The sequence below is a fragment of the Rhincodon typus genome, chromosome 6, assembly GCF_021869965.1.
Source record: "Rhincodon typus isolate 14 chromosome 6, sRhiTyp1.1, whole genome shotgun sequence".
Lineage (NCBI taxonomy): Eukaryota > Metazoa > Chordata > Chondrichthyes > Orectolobiformes > Rhincodontidae > Rhincodon > Rhincodon typus.
Window position 1 is genome coordinate 96,082,296 of NC_063337.1, and position 9,126 is coordinate 96,091,421.

The following is a 9,126-nucleotide window of genomic DNA, read 5'->3' on the forward strand; positions in this document are numbered from 1 at the left end:
GGGAGGCTGTGGATCAGGTCCCCGGTGTTGGGGAGGCTGTGGATCAGATCCTCGGTGTTGGGGAGGTTGTGGATAAGGTCCCCGGTGTTGGGGAGGCTGTGGATCAGATCCTCGGTGTTGGGGAGGTTGTGGATTAGGTCCCCGGTGTTGGGGAGGCTGTGGATCAGGTCCCCGGTGTTTTGGATCAGGTCCCCAGTGTTGGGGAGGTTGTGGATCACGTTCTCGGTGTTTTGTATCAGTTCCCCGGTGGTGGGAAGGTTGTGGATCAGGCACAAAAACAGAAATTGCTGGAAAAGCTCAGCAGGTCTTGCAGCATCTGTGAGGAAAAAAAACATAGTTAACTTTTCGGGTCCAGTGACCCTACCACAGAACTGGATCAGACCTGGAATAGGTGGGGAGGTTGTGGATCACTTCATTCTTCGCTTCAAGTGCCCTCGTCACCCCCCTCTTTGACTGTTCCTCCTTGTCACCCTCTTCCTTTCCCCTCCCAGTCTTTCTCTTCTCTCCGTGCCCACTCCCATTTCCCTTAAACCTTTGCCATTATCCCCTACCCAACCTGCATCCCCTCCCTGCTCTCCGATTCTAAACAGCCTGTTTTTCTGGACGTTTGTATCAATCCGACAAAGTGAAAACTGAGAAGGAGACAGTATCTGTCGGAATTTGCTGGTATGCTTTGTTGGGTTAGTTGCCACTACCTCACTCATATTGTTGAACCCTTTCTAAGATGTATCAAGCATGCTTTTAGTGATAATTGCAGTATGTACTGATCACACCATTTAGATTGGAACAACAACAATCACATTTTTGATCACTGAGAAAAGTTACAAGTGTAAAGTTTTGCTGGTGTTGCAGCTGGCAATGCAACTGGATTCTCTGCTGAAACCTTCTGATATTTTCTGTTTAGTGGAAGTACATGTTAGCTTTTTGGATGCAGGTAGTATTCCCTCTGAATGTTATATTTAGGCAAGATGGTTCTCCCTAAGAAGGGATAAATTAGTTTTTCTGCAGTGTCTTTCACACTCTCAGCTGGTCCCTTAATAAGGCACAACCAATTAATTACTTATGAAATTTGTAGAATCTTTATTTGGTTGGCAAAACAGCAGCAAAATATTGTTGGAAGAATAAATATTTGACCAAGAAACCGAAGAGATCCTTCCTGTTGAATATTCGGTTGTTGAATTCTGATTTTATCCATCCGCCTGCAAGAGCAGTAGGTATTTTGCTGTAATGTGTTACCTGATAGTTCACACATCATTCAGTGTAGCACTCCCTCTGTTCTGCTCAGGTAGTCCAGATCATGGTATGGCACTTGAGCTCTCAACCTTCTTAATTTGATGCTACCATGTCTAGCTGATACTAATATTATTCTATTGCTGTATTTCTGGATTCATGCTAATAAACCATGTGCCTTTTGAGTACCGGAAGGAGTTGCACTCTGCTGTGTGTGATAATGTTGAACAGGGCTGGAGATTAAAAGCACTCTTATTTTACCCTGTTGGATCTGCTGCTACTTATTACTAACGGACTGTGCTGCCAGTCTAGTGCTGATGTAATAATTTACAAATTGCTAGTGAAGGATCAGATGAGATTAAATGAGGGCCTACATGATCTTGATGCTGGTTTGTGTAAGACTTGCCAGTTTTCAGTGGTCTTTCAGTTATCTGATGTTTTTGAATAGTTATTAATTGAATAAACCAATGGTGCTGTGAACAGTTTAGCAATCTTTGTCTTTTTGCTCATAATTTCTCTTCGTAAAATTTACCTAACATTTCCCTGAATATGAAGTTAATGCTCTTAAGACAAGCAGCTTTATTTGCACAACATTAATCTGTTCATCTGTTTGTTCTTGCTGGCTGACTGCTAATTTTGACAGTGATTTCATTGTGCATACCTTATGAAGACTGCAGCAATACAGATAGTGGGTTACAAAGAATGGATTGCTAACATTTTCAGCTTTCTTGTTTGTTTGTGTCTTTACTATTGTTGCTTTGGAGCAGCTTATCAGAGGATAGCACCTTGAATATGACTTCATCCTTCAGTTTAACTGTATAACAGTTTGGCAACTAATTGGAGCACACTTGCTCCATTTTTGTTGCGCTGCAAGGCAAAGATAACAACAGGAAGTTGTTTTGTTATGATCAAGTTAGGAGTTGGCGGGGGGGTCCTTTTCTTGACCTAATTGTAAGTAGATCACATGGCATATAGCTCAGGATCAGAAACACAATAGTTGTACGTAATCAATGAATAACTAGTTTGTTGCAAACAAAACATTTTCGAACAAAGAAGGCACGTTTGTGCAAATATATTGAAACACTCTTCTTGAAAACTAACACATGCACACCATTGTCTCAATCTGGAGAAAAATATTTTTTTTAAAAACTCCAGATGACTATTGTCTTCAAAGTAATTTTGCCAAATAGGTTGCATTCAGAAAAAAGAATCATTCACAGATTGTCTAAATGCTGGCCTGTAACTAAAGTCACTTTTTGTGCAAGTTGTTGGAGTGTCTTCCTGGCTTGGTATGGGAGGCTGAGTCACTTTTCTGGAGATAGTGGTGTAGATTTTGTGTTCTCTGTTAGAAACTCTCAAGTTGCATTGATGAAGCGTTCCAGTGGATTTTTACTTCAAACACTTTGAAAGGGGAGATTTTAGAAAAATGAGTGACAAGGTGTGTAGCTCCATGTAAGTTGGTTCTGTGTCTGTTACAGCTTTATTACAGCCATAGACTGGGTTGTGTGGCCTCTCTCTCAAAACAGTTTCAACTCGGTGATTCCAGTTGAGCAGCTTGTGTTCTTTATAAGTGCAATGTTTTCACCTGTGAGCAGTCAATGCAACCTGGAAATAGGATCAGAGTCCTGAAATGGAGTACAGCAGCAGAGTAATGGAGCTTAGAGCAGGGCTCCAGAGCACAACTACTTGCAAGTTTAGAACAACAGCCTTGTCTAAACAGTTCTCTCAATGTTCCATTGATTTCTGATAGATTAATATGAATTTCCCTACTTTTTAACCATTCCTAAAAAACTTTGCAGCACTATTATATGTTTTGGTCACAAGAAGCCTCTAAACACCTTCATTTTAATGATTAACTTTGTGGGAAGGACAAAGTAAGTGTAAATAACGGGAACAAAGACTTGGGAAATGTAGAGAAATGGTTTAACAACGTGAGTCGAAGACATTCTGATTAATTATGTAAAATCACATGGAGGAGACTGTTTGAGCATATGTACATCTGTGACTGTAAATAAAAGGTTATTAGTGAAATGTAGATTACTGCAGAATGATTTGAGAGACAATCAGACCCGCGATCACCCCAACCAGATGATGAAACCCTCGCAGACAACTACATTGCTTTTACTGTACATTATTTATTACTGTATTTGAACGCAGTTTCCAGTTGGCAAGTTGAAATTTATTATTTCCATCAAAGAGGGCAGTTAGTTGTAGAGCTCTGAAACTAAAACAGAAATAGCTGGAGGAACTGAGCAGGTCTGGCAGCATGTGTGGAGAGAAAAACAGAATTAATATTTCAAGTCCAGTGACTCTTCATCAGAACTGAAAGCAACTGGAAAGGATGGTATTGTTGCTGATGACAGTGAGTGAGTTTAGTAGAGCAAATTACTGCAGATGCTGGAATCTGTACCGAAAACAAAAAGTGCTGAAATCACAGTAGGTCAGACAGCATCCATGGAGAGACAGCAAGCCAACATTTCGAGTCTAGATGACTCGATGAAGAATCGTCTAGACTCGAAACGTTAACTTGCTTTATCTCCATGGATGCTGCCTAACCCACAGCGATTTCCAGCATTTTTTTGTTTTCAGTGAGTTTGGTGGGGTGTGGGGATGAGTGAATAGAATACGTGGAGACGGTGCTGGAAGAGAGAAACAAAGGGAGAGGCAAACAAAGGGATCGCTGATGACATTGCTGAGAGGGAGTTAACAGTGAGTAGGGTGCTAACAAGAAGTGTGAATAGTTGAAAATTTGTTAGTAGGACCCTCAGCCATGTCTGACCCATTTCCCACACTTCTGCTCTCACTCTTCCCTTCCCTCCCACAATAATGATAGGGGCTCCTAGTCCTCACATTCCCCACCAAACTCTGCGTGCAAAGGATCATGAGCTGTTATTTCTGCGACCTCCAATGGGATGCCACTATCAGACACACATTCCCCTCCCTTGTCGGTATTGTGCAGAGACAGCTGTCTCCGGAATACCCTGCTTCACCCCTCCTTCATTCCCAACATCTTCCCACATTCCCACGGCACCTTGCCATGCCATCACAGATGCTTTATCATTTGCCTGTTTACCTTCTCCTTCCTCACTATGCAAGGCCTCTGACCCACCTTCCAGCGGAAACCGTGATTTACCTGCTGTTCATTCAATCTAGTCTATTATATTTGCTCCCCCCATGCGATCTCCTCTACATTGAGGAAACAAAACGGAGACTGAGTGCCCACTTTGCAGAATACTCATGTCTGTCTGCAAAAGTGACCCCAAACTTCTGGTTGCTGTTACTTCAACACACCGCTGTGTTCCCATGCCAACATTTCTGTCTCAGGCCTGTTGCAGTGCTCCAGCAAGGCTCAGTACAAGCTGGAGGAATAACACCTCATCTATCAGCTAGGTACCTTACAGCATTCAGGACTCAACACTGTATTTAACAATTTCAGAACATGAACACCCTTCTCTATATTTGTTACCTACTCCCCAGACTTCTAGGTCCTGTTTGTACTTCAGTTACTCCATTTTCAACAATTCACGCATCTCATTGGTACTGTATTGCATTATCTCTCCCCACCCCCCCAAACCCCATGTTCTCATCAGCAACTCCTTTATTTGTCTCTGGAAGCAGGAAGGTCAAGAGTTCTACTCCAAAATTAAAGAAACAGCACATGGCAGATGACAGTAATAGGATGAATAAAAATGTCAACTTCCACAATAGAAATAAAGTTTTCTTTCATCATTTATAGAGCTGCAACAATGTCTGTTATCTCAGGGTCAGAAGTCACATGACACAGGTTATCCATACACCTGACTAGGGGGCTGTGCTCCAAAAGCTTGTGTGATTCCAAATAAACCTGTTGGACAATAACCTGATGTCGTGTGACTTCGGACTTTGTCCACCCCAGTCCAACACCGGCACCTGCACGTCATGTTATCTCAGAAACAGAGTACAAGAAATCCCTAAATCACATTTCTTTTAGTCAGTTTCAGAACAACTTTGCTAGTGATTCCAGTTACAACATTCCAACATTAGATAAATTTAATGTTATATGGAATATGATAATACATCCTAATACTTGACATTTGTAGTAGAAGAAAGGAACAAAAGTTTCCATAATGTGAAGAAATTGGCTGTGAAAATGCAGTTGGATTGGGCTGAGTTTTTACAATTGGTACAGAGTACATTGCCATTGCAGAAGTGCTCGGAGAGCACAAGGTGATCTTTGAGCAGAAAAGATTCGGTCATAAAATTGGGTATCATGAAACTGAAGTCTAGATAAAGATAATAAACAACCAATATTGCAGAATGCCGGGTCAGTCCCTAGTTCACAATTTGAAGCAGTTTGTAAAGATTTAGATATATTACAAAGAATGGGACTGTTGAAAAAGTGAAAAGCTGTGAATGGGTTGCATTATTGTGGTAGCTCAAAAAACAGACTGGTCTGCTTGAATTTGTGAGGATGATAAACTTGATTCCAGCCTTGGCCAACTGTCTGTGTGGAATTTGCATATTGTCCTCATGTCTGCACGGGTTTCCTTTGGGTGCTCTGGTTTCCTCTCACAGTCCAAAGATGAGCAGGTTAGGTGGATTGGCCATGCTAAGTTGCCCATCGTGTCCAGGGATGTGCAGGCTAGGTGGATTAGCTGTGGGAAATGCAGGGTTACAGGGATGGGATAGGGGGTGGGTCTGGATGGGGAACTCTTTGGAGGGGTGGTATCGATTCAATGAAAGATCCATGCTGCAGTAAGAAAAATTACAGGGAATGTTGTGTATACTCCCACCTACTTGTGAAGGTTTCTTTTAAAATTTAGGTAATGGAAATGTTGTTAACAGTTAGATAAAATTGTCAAATGCCTATTTGGAATTAGAATTAACTGACAAGAGCATGAAACTACTTTTCATTCACAAAGCACTGTACCGATATAAAAGGTTATTCATCAAGGTCCATTACTCCTGCAGTCTTCCATTTTTTCATGGATTAGATACTAAATGGTAAAAGATGTGAGTTGCTTCTTAGATAACTTCCTCATTAAAAGTATAAAGGTAGAGAAAGAGCTTATTGTAAAATTGAACAAAATCATAGACTGACTTTGAGCATGTCATCAAAACAAATAATACATAAGTATTCCTTTGTATTGGTAAGCGTGATATACCTTGGTCACCAAATGGATGGTGAAGGTATCCAATCAAAGCAAGAGAAGGTTGAGAGGATTTTAAACCCAATGACTATACCAATACACCGGCTCCATTGTATCAACTATTCAAAGATGAAATAGGTTGAGAATGTTGTGTAGAATATCAGAAGGTGTGTGCAGTAAGTACTGGCTAGTTATGCTCTTTGCTTTGCCTGTGATTCCAAGGAACAATTGGCTTTACTGCGTGATGCCTCACCGCAGGGTGTAATGTTATCTCAAATAATGAAAGATCATGGAAAAAAACCGAGAAGCATGTGCTTTATGTATGCCAACACAGTCAGAGGAATATTACTAAAAGTCAAAAAAGCAGCTTTTTCTTTTCATTCATAGGATGTAAACGATGCTAGCTGGGCCAGTATTTATGGCCCATCCCTGGTTTACCTTGAGAAAATGGCATTGAGCTGTCTACTTGAACTGCTACAGTTCACATGATATAGGTAGACCCACAATCATGTTAGTATGTACTTCCAGAAATTTGACCCAGTGACAGTGAATAAACAGCAATATATTTCCAAGTCAGGATGGGGAGTGGCGTGGAGGGAAATTTGCAGGTGTTGGTGTTCCTAATGTATTTGCTGCCCTTGTTCTTCTAAATGGTAGTAATCATGGGTTTGGAAGGTTCTGTGTAATTAATTCCTGGGTGAATTCCTTCAGTGCATCTTGAAGATGATACACACTACTACCACTGAGTAGTGGTGTGAGTGGATATTTGTGGATGTGGTGCCCATCAAGTGGGCTACTTTGTCCTGGATAGTGTCAAGTGGAAGTCATTCATAGTCATGCCAATTGGTGTACCCTGAGCTTTTCAGCAACCATGCAGCTGTGTAGTTTAGCACGTTGCTTCTGGCTTGTGCCTTGTAGATGGTGGACGGACTTCGGGGCGGTGGGAACTGAATTACTAATTGCACATGTAGTACAGGGGCTAGTCCAGTTCGGTTTCTGGTTAATAGTAATCCACAGATTATTGATAGTGGTTTTTCAGTAATGGTAATACTGTTGAATTATAAGGGGCAATAATTAGATTCTCCCTTGTTGGAGATGGTGATTGCCTTGTACTTTGTGGCACAAATTGTCACTTGCTACTTGTCAGCTCAAACCTGGATATTTTCCAGATCTTGCTACATTTGGGCATGGACCACTTAGGATCTGAGAAGATGTGAATGGTGCTGAACGTTATTCCATCATCACTGAGCATCCCCTCTTCTGATGTAATAATGCAGGGAAGGTCAAATATAAGATTAGAGATCACATAAAAGTAGTCACAGTTGTCCTCGATCATATATGGTGCCACTAAGTTCCAAAAATATTGTATAGCAGTAAATTCACTTTTTTAACCGACCACCAGATGATCCATCTTTAAAAGATAAAATATCCTAATTCAGCAGATCATGCAAATGCAGAAATAAAAACATAAATGCACAAAATACTCCTCAGAACTTAGTACTAAAGATGTGTTCTGTTACCAGCCATGCTTCCAAGTCAGGTTGTTCCAGAATGGTGAAAGCCCAGGCATCAACCCCACAAACTAGGACAAAGAAATTTTCCTAGGTGTGTCTTGTCTGTGGGGAAAAATAGGACAAATTCAACATAGTCAGTTATTGCCCTTTTGGCTTATGCTGTGTTATCAGAAACAATGCAACAGATTGTCGACAATGTTATTAATTGGCACTTACGAATTATCTGCTCACTGACACTCTGTTTGGATTCAGTCACGACCTCTCCCTTCCAGATCTCATTCAGCCTTTGTCTAAAAATGGGCAAAATATTTGAAATCCAGAGGCGAAGTGAGAGGGACTGAGTAAATCCCTGATTTCACATCTTTGATTGTCAGACTACCTTCAATTATGGGGTAAAGTTTACAAAGTAAATTCTGACATACTTGAGTGATAGCAAGCTCAGATTGTTATTGATATAAAACTAAATTCTAATATCTGATGCAGGACCCATCCTCCTTTTCTGGCTTGAATGAGCAATAATGCTCAACAGGTTCATGACAGATAATGAAAATGTAATCAGGAGCCATGAAGTATGAGAGGTGTGGATACTGTATTTTGCAGGCTGCAGCCAAGCAAGAGAAACCTGGTCCATTTCGTTGGTGGGAGAAAAAAATTGAGCTAAAACAAAAGTATCCTGGAATCAAACTTGCATGAAAATGTTTTCTAGCATTTTGCACCAAAAGTATTTTATGCAGAAATATTCCTGTTATTGGAGATTTTTGTATCATAATCTTTAATCTCAACTGTAACATTTTGTTTCAGGGGAGCAGATGGTGGCTCAAACCAGCTAATTTGAATTTTTAGAATAGTTTGGTACTTCTCACATTTGTCAATTTGGAATTAGTATGCTCTATTGGGGGAAGGGAAGTAATGCCTTTGTTTTGACTAGTGAAGGAATGGAAGTGCTCTTGGTCTTATTTCACATGAAATCACCAATTAAGTAACCAATTAGATCAGTTGGTGGCCCTTCATTTCTTATAGTTGCAGTCGGCTGCGAAATGAGTTGTGCCAAAGATATTAGGCAGAAGGGAGGTGAAATTCATCGAAAAGAAAATCGGAATTGTTGTAAAATGGATGACTGATTGATTATCAGAGATAGTAGGAACTGTAGATGCTGGAGGATCCGAGACAACAAGGTGCAGAGCTGGATGAACACAGCAGGCCAAGCAGCATCATAGGAGCAGAAAGGCTGACGTTTCAGGCCTAGACCGATG

At 40.9% G+C, this 9,126-nt stretch overlaps 1 protein-coding gene across 2 annotated transcripts in view; it reads left to right on the forward strand.

Moving 5' to 3' along the window:
• Nucleotides 1-9,126, forward strand: part of LOC109913709 (phospholipid-transporting ATPase IH) — an 87,653-nt gene that overhangs the window by 5,098 nt on the left and 73,429 nt on the right. The gene's annotated exons all lie outside the window — the stretch shown is intronic.